General features: G+C 44.4%; 1 protein-coding gene across 2 annotated transcripts in view; it reads right to left on the bottom strand.

The window, feature by feature from the left end:
* Positions 1-10,333, bottom strand: part of zfhx4 (zinc finger homeobox 4) — an 80,927-nt gene extending 70,594 nt beyond the window's left edge. For both annotated transcript variants that reach the window (XM_065949128.1, XM_065949129.1), the window contains exon 1: positions 5,351-10,333. The gene's annotated coding sequence lies outside the window, so the exon portion shown is untranslated. The remainder of the gene's footprint in view (positions 1-5,350) is intronic.
* Between the last annotated feature and the right edge of the window lie 2,085 nt (positions 10,334-12,418).

Genomic DNA, 12,418 nt, shown 5'->3' with positions numbered 1-12,418 from the left:
TAGTAGCACCAACTAGGCCCAATCTCTATCCACCTTTGGCTAGTAGGGAAGCACAGAAATTAAATGTTTGTCCACCCTCCCACTGAAAAAAAAAAAGAAAGTCCTGCTGCTCGGTCGGGGGTAGCTATAAAGATGTGTTGTAATTAGATATTTGGATGGAGTGAAAAGAGGGCCTGCGAGTTTCAAAGGCAGAGCTCCTTGTGCCTGTTATTTAGGCCCGAGTCTTTCTTTGCCAGATTCTCCGTCTTGTACAATATCAAAAACAAATTCTGCTGTGTCGCTACACACGGCCGTATAGCCGTCACACAGTCCCAGTCCCTCTCTCTCTCTCTCTCTCTCTCTCTCCTCCACAGACAGCAGTGTGTTACACATGTGACGCACGCAAAAACTGAACTGTTGTCGTCCCCCTCAGACACACTGCCACCACATGCGCACACAACCTCGCCAATGCATGAGTGCACATGCAAACACACACACTGAGCAGACAAGGAAACATGGCAGAGTGTTTTGAATATGCAAATGCTCGCACAAGCGGAACGTGTGTAAATAGGAGTCATTGTGTGCCGGTTTAATCTGGACAGTCAGGCCTCTCTTTCTACCCCTCTCATGTTTCTGTGGGGTAAAGGTGGGGGGGGGGGGGGGGGGGGGGGGGGGGGGGGGGGGGGTGTGGAGGGATGCACACCCTTCCTGACTGACGACAGATCAGGGGACATTAGTCAGCACAATTAGCCAGGTCGTCATGGCGACTAATGAAATTTGGCAAAGCGGCCGGGCAGAGACTTAAATGAGCTAGCTGGTTATGTGCTAGCACAGGGGGCTGCCGGCCTGGCTGCCTGGCTGCCTGGCTGCTGGCTGGTTGCCTTACACACACCCCATTATTCTCTTTTCTACCGTGGTGGTACAAAAGAGTCACTTGTATCTCAGCCGATACCCACCGGCGGTACACAGCTCGCCGCCTGACAATTTGCATATGTTAATATAATTAAGTGCTAATTACACTAAAACTCGCATATTCACAAGCACCCACCCCGGGAGCTACGGAGGGGCTTGATCTCGTTCCAAGTCTTTAACCCTCCTCCGCCTCTCGCTCAGTGTGTGTTATAGAGAGAAAGTGTGTGTTAGCGGTGGTGCCCCAGGGCTGACAAAGGATGCCCCCCCCCACCCCCTCCCTCTCCTCTCTCTCTGGGACATAACGTTGAGCTGCTGCGGACTTCTTAGCTTCTCCCCCTACAGGCCTCGCCGAGCCAGAGGACCCTGACACCGCTGCTGCAGACCGTCACCTCTTAACACGGCCACTACAGAGCCAAGAGAATATCACACCTTGATCTAAAACACTCTGCTGTTAGATAGCTCTTTGCATCAAAAGCTACATCATTCGAACAGTTGCATAATACATGTTGCATAAAACCCGACGAGAAAGTGTGAAAAAAAAGAAGAATCTGAAAACGACAACTTGGCCTTTCTAAGCGTAATTCGACAAGTTGTGTTTGTTTGTTTCTCGCTGCTTGGAAACCTGAAAAAAAAGGGAGAAATGAAATTGTACTTTTGAACATCCAACCGCTCATGCTCTGTGGGAGAGTTGGGATACATTCAATCTCCTCAGAGCGGGTGACCAGAGTGAGAGTAGCTATTTGAGCCATAGATAAGAGACAAAAAAAATCTACATGATTCCCCCCAGTGAGTATGTGTGTATGGACGTGAGAGTGTGTGTAGGCCTGCCGTTTTGATAATGGAGGACAGGCGGTTGTGCTTTTCACTTGGTAATGGCCGTGAATCAGGGAGGAAGCCAAGCGGTCGTGCTACAATTAGAGCTCTTTTGTGCCTCTTCCTCTGTCTCTTTCTCCCCTCTTCTTTTTCCCGTGTTTTCACTCGCTGACACTCTCCCTATCGAGGGGATGTTAAAACAGTCTCCTCTGCTCTGCTGCTAAAGCTGAATGGGGGGGCGGAGGTGGGGTGGGGGGGGGGTCACACTGTGCTGCTGCTGCTGGACATGCACGTACACACGCACCAGATGGTACAGGAAGGAGGATTAAATAAACACACATGCAGACACACACCTATTGGCAGACAGACGCCGCTGCTGTGTTGCGCGGTGTCCCCTAATGAATGTCTATGGGGAGTCAGAGGGTCCAAGCTCATTTAGCCGACTCTCAATGAGATGCAGCATTATGACTATGGTAATACGCTCCTCCCTTCACCAATAATCATACACAGGTCATTGTGTCAGAGTGATTCATTTCTATCACACACGTACGCCAGATGTTATTACGCAGGAGAGTAAATCTCCACAATGCATGTCGATGGGCTTCCATGCAAAAAAAAAAAAAAGGAGAAAGAGAGGAAGAAAAAAATATATTGTTATAGCAGTGTGGCGTGTAGTAAGCTACACTGTTCACCCAAAGCATGACGGCAAGTAATGCAGGTTTGAATGTAGCTGAGTGTGTGTGTGTGTGTGTGTGTATGTGCTTGTGTGTGTGTGTCTTTGAAAAAAAAAGGGGGGGAGCTCCCCTTTCGCTAATACCTGCTACTCGGATTACCACAGCGTCTTAAGTATTCAACCGGACTCATATTTTCTCTTTCAGCCTTTTTTAGCCAAATTGGCTGTCTTTACAGTGTAAAGCAGCGATATAGCCCTCCTTACTGAAGGCCTATGGGGGCTCCACGCAGAAGAAGAACATTAAAATGCAGCGATAGCCTTGTTGCAAAGCTCCTCTCTATTTCTCTCTCTCTCTTTCTGCAGCAAAGGCTTCTAAATCATCCAGCCTCCTCTATTAGACGGGAGACTTATTGAGGTAGAAACCATAAAAAATGAAGAAGGGAAATTTAATCCCTGAAATATTGATTTGCACATTAATATCAGATAGGCAGAGGGCAATCTAGCCGGGTGGAAATGACACATTGTCGACCCCTAGGAGAGGCCCGAGCCAATCTTCTAGCTGCATGTGTCTTGGGCCTAGGAGTTATAGGACAGGCTCAGCCCCCTGTCTCCTTCTCTCCCATCCTCTCCTCCTCCCAGCACCCTCTCATCCCTCTCGCCCCCCCCTCCATCCGCAACCTTAATGAAGGCTGCAATGCTGAAAATGCATTAGCTTTTAATAATCAAGAAGCATTTTCAAGCCAACAGCTATTGTCCTCTCAGGGCTGTCTGCCCATCTCTCACACTATATGTTTTTTTTTTTATCCCTCCCTGACTGCTGCGGCTGAAATGAACGTTACAAGCTGCTTAACTAACATGCAGATACACACACTCACACACACACAACCTTTGATAGTGCTAAGACAAGCCCGCACAGAAAAACAAAAAAAAAAACACGAGGGCCTGGGTTTCTGCAAACATCAACCTCGAGAAAAAAATCTCTCATTCAGACGAGAAAAATAAAAACAGAGATTGTGTTATTATGGAGTGAGACAATAGCATCATTAACTGATGAAATTCACTGCAATTAGACAGGATCATCTCCTCTCATAATTTCACTTTTTGGATTTTTAGTATCAAGGCCTATTTGTGTAATGAAACGTATGATTTTATGCAGATGCAATTAAATTGTGTGATTGGAGGAAAAACCTAATTCAGTATTCATCATTTATGAATCTATAAAATTGATTGAACATTTAACTGATAGTTAAAAAAAAGAAATGTATTTATTGGATTTAGTTTTTAAATTCAAATAATGGTAAGCATATTCAAAAACAATAATAAAATTAAAATAAAATTATGATAATCGTAAAATAGATTGTGAAAGACGTGAAAACGCGTCTTTCAGGTTCGACAGAAAATCCATAATTTTGTTTCAAAAAAGGTTTACAATCTGTGTCTAAAAACCATTTCACGTTCAATAATCCGGACTAATTCTAAAGTGTAGTGTATTTGGAAACACCGCTGTAGAAGCCTGTATTTACTGGCGTAAATACACTCTCAAAATCCATACGCAAAAGAAAAGGCTTAAATCCGAGTATAAATAGAGACAGTAAAAAAACAAGGTCGCCTACCCTATACACCGTGTCTCTACAAACACACACACTGACTGCTACATACCCGGGTTGGAGACTGACTGGCCCCTTGGCCCTGATGTTTTGTTTTTTTTTCCTCCCGTGCGATCGATGTCCCCCCTGTCACTGTCGCGTCCCAATCCGAGCCAAGTCTATCTACCTAGCTGAAAAAAAAAAACTGCCATGAGGGCGCAAAATACCTGAGAACCCCTGCTCCTACGTTCTGTCTGCTCCAAATTAATTCACAACATCTTTTATCGACAACTTAAAGAGGATGTTATAAACCGAATTGGTGGAAATAAAGAGGGACAATTTTTTACAAGAAATGATAAACCCACGGACGCAGATTTGGGACCGATAAATGGAATTTAAAGATGGGATTTAAAATGTGTTACCAAACAAGAAAGTATGACTTGTGGATAGGTTACATCTTTGATCTTTGAAATACCAGTGCTATAGACAAACAGGAGACCCAGGAGTTTGCTGGCTCTAGAGGGACTCGCCGTGCTATCAGTAGCCCAGCGATCGCTCTCCCTCCTGGGCGACGCAGCCACCCACGCCTCGGTAAAGTGGGACTACTTTTTTAAACGCAGCAGGTAAAGACCCGTGGACCACGACGGGGGAAATGCACTTTGCTTTTGTAATGATAGTTGAATAAAGGTGATAACTAGGACTATTTGCCAGATTTTCACTTATGAACAGGAAAGAGGGGATCGTGCCAGGAATCTGATCGTGTCACTTCGGCCGTGAAAGGTGCAGGAAACCCGGAGTACAAACTGGTTTGAAGCGCAGCGGTGCATCCAAAATATATCACTAAATGAAATATGTGACGTTTGGGGACTGTAATAACGAGTGAGGAAGTGGTTGAAAACACCGAGTCGGACCCCTCGACTGGAAACATGCTCAGAGCGGACATGTCCGAGGGATCGGACTCCTAGAAAGGCAACACCATATCCGCAAAGCCACAAAAGGAGCGAAACGCTCCTCTCGTAATATCTACCGTAGAGTACTACTCTGCTATGTGTCCACCACATTTTCTTGGGAACAGACGCATAACTTTGCAAACGGCAGGTCTGGACGTGATATCCCTCTGTAATAGCACGGACACATGCGTAAGAACGCCTCCGACCCTGTCAGCCGCTCAGTTCATCGGAGCCAAAGCGCCGGAGTTGCACTAACATCCCGATATCCGCCTTTATTCTGGACTTAAAACAACCCAGCACCTGTTATCCAAACAGCCCCGATGTCAAAGATCCACCAGCGAGATAGATAATCGATATCCGACCCCTAAATTTAACACACACCCCAAACTACTCAATAAAAGTTAAAGGGAGAGGTGGAAAGGAAAAAAAAAACTTACTTTCTTCCCCCTCCAAAGCCGTCACCTCCGCTTCTCTCTTTGCTCTTGGCTTTTAAAACAGTCACATCCAGCGGCTTGCGTTAGTGGACACTCAAAACGTGGAAAAACAGGGAAAATTACAATAATCCTCCAACTTTATATTGGGAAAAGGGGGTAAAACCACAAATGTCAAGCGCTTTGAGAGCTATCCCTTATTTTGGTTCCGGTGGCGGTGAAACGACGTGTCGACGGGCTGCCTCGCAGTTTCTCTTGTGGACGGGGTCGGGAAACGGAGGAAAGGAAATGAAAATCCGATATGTCTTTATTCTGCTAATTATTATCGTTTTAGCCCTGTTTAAAAAAATGGCTGATTAAGTTGAGTGCGCATGTCTTTGTGTGTCTATTTCCCGATATGCACTCTGGGAATGGGTAGAGAGACAGAGAGAGAGAGAGGGCGAATGAGAGAGAGAGGGAGGGAGGGAGCAAAAGAGAGACGGAGAGGGAGGGAGAGAGAGGAGAGAAGTGTAATTAGTGAGTTGATCAACAGTCTCCACATTGCAAATGACGCGCACACGGAGCCCTGGCGGCCACAGAGGTCTATGCGCGCAGAAAAATCCTTTTGTACGGTTTCTCTCTAAGGGCCAAATCACATGTAGAACAATGGACAAGCGCTTCCTGCACAGCAAACAGGCTACACTCACTTCGAAGTACTTGGAAAAATTAATACTAAATGATCCTTTTCCATGAAAGAATCATCTTTGTAGATTGTCTTTTCTGTTCTGAGTCACAGGATTCTCCAACACACGTTTCTTTATTTGTCAGTAAACGAAAGTGTTTATTTTGTCCTGGACATGATGCTCATTTGCATTTTATACCATCTTGATTTGGTTGATAATTAATCTTCAGGTGACGATTCGCACAGAGACAAAGTCTGCGTATTCAGAGAACTGTTGGGATGTAGAAATACGTGTGTGAGTTTCTTTTAATATAGGGAACAATTTGAAAAAAGAAGTTAAGGAGTACAACTTGATGAGTAACATATTTGATCACTAATGTGCACAAAAACAAAAAGAAAAAAAACCACCTGAGGGCGAGAATCAAACCACAAAGTAGTCTGGTGTCGTGCATGAAAACAGGCCTGCACACACTGTAGAGAACATTTTATAGGTAACATCTTTTAAGTTAAAATAAAAAGAGAAAAGCCATTCATACACATGTTGGTTGTTTACGCCACTCGTGGATGCACAGTTTTGTCTTTTTATCGTATTTTCTAATAACGTCGTCGTCAGAGTGAAGCCTGTTTGTGATCTCTTGCAAATATGAAACATATAAACACTCAAGCTTAAAAGTCAAAGCCATGATGCATCCCACTAATCCAGCACATGTTGGAAAGTCATCACTGCCCTTTCGGGACTGCTGAGGCCCCGCGTGGGTTCAATAGAGCCAAACTGCAAAATCCAATACAGGGTCAGACTAAAAATCCCCCTCTCTATTCAAAGCTCTATTCACTTGCGTTTACATTTAGTGTCCTTACAAAGTGCATCGCTCTGTTGGCCCCTATAGCCTTTCAATGCAAACCGTTTACTGTGTGTTTCCCCCCCGGTTGCTTTAATAGTGGCTTTTGGGCAAGAGGAAGACTTTACACAGTCTCAATCGGGGAGAAAATCAAGAGATCTTGTTCGCCTTCATGGAAAAAAATCGAAGCTGGGGGTGAATTGAACTGCATGAGCCGGGGCTTGGGATGTGATGATAAGGCTGCTGCTGGCAAGTGAACTACTAGGTCTACTTTGCAGCCACATTGACTGGACTGCACCCCGTACCAACTGGATCCTTAAGAAGCCAAGAGATCCGAGCCCGACCCGACCCGAGGCTGTTTATTCTGGGTTTAGAGAGGTCTCCGACAAAAGAGGGGGGGTGGGTGGGTCGAGGTGAGGAACAGAGGCGTCACTTTTCACCCGGATCCAAGGCTCCTGCTGCTGCTGCTGCTGCCGCTACTGCTGCTGCAGCTGCCTGCCTGTCCTCCAGGGGGGCTTTCTAGCCTGTCAAGCCTTTGGAGGCGTCGCTCACAGACGGCTTGGGGAATCGAGTCTACCCGCTGCTGCAGCGGACGCGCAAAAAAAAAGTCCACGACTCAGGGGCCGTGGGTCGAGGTATACAAAGATGTATAGAGTGGACCTATTTTTCATTTTGCGACTTTGTACACCTAAACGGAGGACTTATATAGACGTAAACCACCATGTTTGTCTCTTTTTTTTTTTTTTAATTCAAGCATCTCAATTTCTGTGAAAGGATCTACTTTGTCCACTTCTTCCGCGCGCATATGTCATTTTTAGCCTGGTTTCGCTTTACATTTTTATTTGTTTTAAAGGAAAAAAGAAAGAAAGTACAAAGCGGATTCAAAGAGCTGATACAGACTACCGCTTATCTTAACCTCCTGCGTTTTGTAAATCCCCCCGGTCTCCACCCTCCCTCTCTCCCTGCAGACGATGCTCTTTCTCCGGAGGACCGCTCCACAATAGATCGCGTTCACTAATATTTCGCCCCATTTCCATATCAGCAGCATCCTCGATTAATTATAGATTTTTATCTGCAAACTCCGCTCTGGTAATGTTTCTATGTGTGTGTGTGTGTGTGTGTGTTTGTGTGTGTGTGTGTGTGTGTGTGTGTGTGTGTGTGTGTGTGTGTGTGTGTGCGTGTGTTTGTGTGTGTGCCTGCTTGTGTTGGTCTGTGTGCGTGCGAGAGTGCCAGTATTTTTGCGCTCAAAAGGAAATAAATTCACAATAAATGTATTTGTGACATCAGCGGAAACATTATCCAGAGGGTCCGAAATTAAACTCTTTAAATTCTGGTGTAATTATTAAATGCTAAAGGTGGAGTATTTGTTGTATTTAGAAATGCATCTGACGTGAAAGAAAGCTTTGAGAGCTCATAGTGATCTTGTGCCACTTCAGGAGATCAATAACTTTGAATCGTGCGGATATATCCATAAAGGCTTGACACGCAGTAAGAAGTCACATTGTTGGTTAATCAATACATTCTCTGAGGTAAAAAAAAAACCACAGGATTGATGTAATTTGTTCCAATATTTAAAAACCTTTTTTTTTTTTTGCTCTCCGTCCTGACGTCTGCTTTCAACAGACACCTGGTCAGTTTTTTGTGGATGTGCAGGCACACTTCCACCTTGTTTGTCCTATGCGTCGGCGCCCTCGTGGGGTTGCATGGCTGACCCCTTTGCCTCCGCAGGACAAACGCACACACAGGCACACACACAAACACACATAAAAGACGCAAAAAAAAAAAAAAGCCCACAGCTCTGACCCGCAACCTGCCACAGTGACCCACTGGCCAAGTCTCGTCCAGCAAACACGCGCACAAACAAGCTGCACAAAGGCCCATAAAACACACAATAACAAGACATGTGTAACTGTTCCAACGCATGACAACAGTCAAACAATTAGCCAAACAATCCAGAATAATTAAGATTCAATACAAAATCTGAAAAACCTTTTCCTCATAATGTGTACAATAATTAACTGTACTGTGACCGTTGCGAAATCAAAAAGGTGACTCACAGAAATCCTCACAATTTAAAGTCACTTGTATTGAATAAAGGTGCCGAGCTGCAAAAACAACTAATTGCAAATACATCAAAAAGGTAGAATTATTTCTGTGATTCCAGCTAAATAAATCCGTCAACTTCTATGTTTCTTCAGCTTGTTTGAAGAGAAAATATTCCAGAGAAGTGGTTAAAACAATGTCCTCTAAAGACAAATAAACAAGGAAAAACGAGTGAAAACAGACAAGCAGATGAAAGTTTTTGCCCATAAATGCTCAACATAAACTCTCTCGACGTTTTCATACTTAAGTCTAAAGCCATCCAACACTGATCCATAAATATGCAATCGTTATAAAAAAAACTTCAAATTTACCTCCTCTTACCTCCTTTAAATCCCACAAAAAGCATAAAGTACAATAAGCCATTGAAGGAGAAAAGAAATAAAAATGTAGAATCTCGGTACCTTTGGTATAAAACATTCCGATTTTCTTCGTTTCTGTCTTTCTCTTGCTCAGTAGCGATCCGATAATAGCATATGGAAAGTGTTTTCAAAATGCCCAGATTTGGCACATTGTCATTGAAAAGAGAGGAGCGCAGTGATGCGGTGCTACAACAGGGGAAATGAGTTGCGGATTGGACGCAGCCCGCCTCGGTGCGGACTTATCCCACTTTAATTTAATATTCCGCAATCACACACACTAGTGATGGCATATAATTCAAGGAGAAATTCAGAGGGAAGGAAATGCTTTTGTGTGTGTGTGCGTGTGTTTTTTTTTTTTACACCACTTTATTTGATTAAGGAGAGATGCAGCCCAATATTATGTCTTTTTCACCCTTTTTCTTTTCTTCTTTGCCTCGCTCCAATCAGAATTAGTTTGACATGTTTTTTTTGTTATTATATGAAACAATAGATGGTGATTTGTTTTATTTACATCATTTATTTAAAAATCAACAACTCCGACTTCTTTGCGCGCCAGTGTCACACTGGAATCATCCCTAACATAAAATCGAGACCCATAAACGCTTGTTTGTAAAACACTGAACCCAAAATCAATGTATTGGGACATTTCAATCGATTATATAAACGAAAATCCATACGCAACATGAGACCGGTATCAGCCCACTCTTCCGCTCCCTTTTAAAGAGAGAGAAAGAGAGACAGACAGCGAGAGAGAGAGAGAGAGAGGGGGGGAGACAAAGACTGTCAATGCAGCCCTTTGCCTCAGTCACTTAGATCAGGGGCTTCTCCAACATTTTCATGTCAAGGACCCCCAAATGGACACACCTTAAGCCAAGGGTCCCCATTTAATTGGATGTGGTCCCTGAGACTCCAAATGTGCGTGTTTTCTGTTGTTGTTGTTGTTGTTGTTATTGATTAAGAGTTGCATCGTGGACCTGATTGATTTAGGTGTGTAGTAATGATGATACAAAATAAAACTTCTGCTCTTACATTTGTTCTCTAATCTGAATAATTTTGCATGAATAAAATAACTGAAATATATTTTAAAAAATCTACATTTTGCCCGAGGATGGGGGTGAGATGAGGGTGGGGGGGCAACGGCCTTGCGGACCTTTGAGGTTCCTTGAAGCCGACTTCTGGAGAACCACAGACTTAGATGTCAAAGTGCTTCCAGATGCACAATGATAGTGCAAGTCCTGATGACAACAATTAGACAGAAAAATGCCCCCTAATCAAACAGGGCCACGCGGGATTACGTTGCATTTCAAGGGTCAAGGGGAACCATTTCAGCACCCCCAGCCCTACACAAGCACCCCCCCCCCCCCCCTCCTTGTCTCAACTACAAATATCACATTTCAGCATCAAATAAACGTACCCATGCAACAATCAAGCACTTCAGGCAATATAATCAACTATGCAAATTCCCAGGGAAAGGCCTGGACATGATAGCTATTGCATAAACTCTGCATTAATATGCAATATGATATGAAGGAGGAGGAGGGCTGCTGGGGGGGGTCTGTAAAATAAGGAGGTGCCAATCATGTAAAATTTACATGGGACCACAGCTGCTAGGGCTCTCGAGCAAGAGAAGAGGTGGGGTGGAATTAGGGGATAGGAGAGAGGGGGGGGGGGATTAGGAGACAGGGGTGGAGGTGTAGGGGTGGTGGTGGTGGTGGGGTCTGTGCAGCCGCTGGTGCCACTCTGTTTATTTGATAAGAGCAATCGATGGCCCCTGACTGTAAAGTCTTTACCCACGATGCAGGCGGGGCAGAGCAGAGGGGCTGCCGGGATATTGCTCCCGAGGAAGAACAAGTGTTGTGGCGAGCAGGAAGGAGGAAGAGGAGGAGGAGGAAGAGGAGGAGAAGAGGAGAACACAAGAGAGGAGGAGGAGGAGAAGGGTGACTTGGCAGGCGTCGTCGCCCGCATTTTGGAGGAAATCAACACACACACACGCACTAAAAACACACACGCACACGCTCCACATGTGCATCTCTCTCTCACACACCAGCACCAACACCACCACTGCTGTTTCCATTCACTCCACCTCGCCCTGCTGCCCTCCTCCCACTTGGCCCTTTGCTCCTCCGATCTTTTTCATTGTTGATCCCTCTTTAATAGACACGCGTCCAGTGAGTGTCCTCCATATATGGACAGAAGAATAAAAAGAAACCCCCCCCCCCCACACACACACACACACACACACACACACACACACACACACACACACACACACACACCACCACCCTTTAACACGGTCTCCGCTTGATGCCCCCAACACACAACACACACATCCGCCTCCAGCCCCGTTTCTATTCCGAATTCTATTGATTCTCACTCAGGTCCACATACACTTATAGATCAGTAAATGTGTCGTGCATGGGAACAGAGGCACCTGTGTGCTCCATGTTATCCGTTATTCATTTATAAAAGGCTCATTAAAATAATCCAATGGACCCTTGATTTAAAGTGTTACTGTTAAATTGCATATTTAATTTCTAAAACAACAGGAAAAAAATAAATCAAATGTAATATTTAAATTCACTTTCCCATTGTTGTTAAAAATGTGAAGAAGTGGGAAACAAATTAATAATAACAATAATAATAATTATAATAATAATTATAATAATAACAATATATTCCTTTAATGTGATATATAATATCACATTAAAGGAATATCATATTTTCAAGTCAAAATGAATGCAATAAAAATGTGATATGAGTCAAACAGAAGGCCTGCTTTTTAATGGCCTCATGAAAGTAAGACTGCTGTATTGCGTGTTGTCACACGGCTTATTAAAGTGCTTTCTTCATGACAACCCAGGAGCTTGAACATGTCAATTTAGTGGTCTGAGAGGTCCTCTCCAGTCCCCCCGACCCCCCCACTCCTCCTCTCTCTAGGGGACGGTCAGCCCTCCACCTTTCCAGCCCATCATCCATCCATCCATACCCCCCACTACATATACACCCTCCTTTTCTCTGACACTCAGTGGGCCATCCCAACACGGCAAATAACCCAGTGAGTACCGAGAAGTCGCTTCAATGGCAACAGATTGACATCTTGACATCAAGGGGA

This window comes from Labrus bergylta, chromosome 20 (assembly GCF_963930695.1).
Source record: "Labrus bergylta chromosome 20, fLabBer1.1, whole genome shotgun sequence".
Lineage (NCBI taxonomy): Eukaryota > Metazoa > Chordata > Actinopteri > Labriformes > Labridae > Labrus > Labrus bergylta.
Note: the sequence above shows the minus strand (reverse complement) of the source record. Positions and strands in the feature narration are given on the sequence as shown.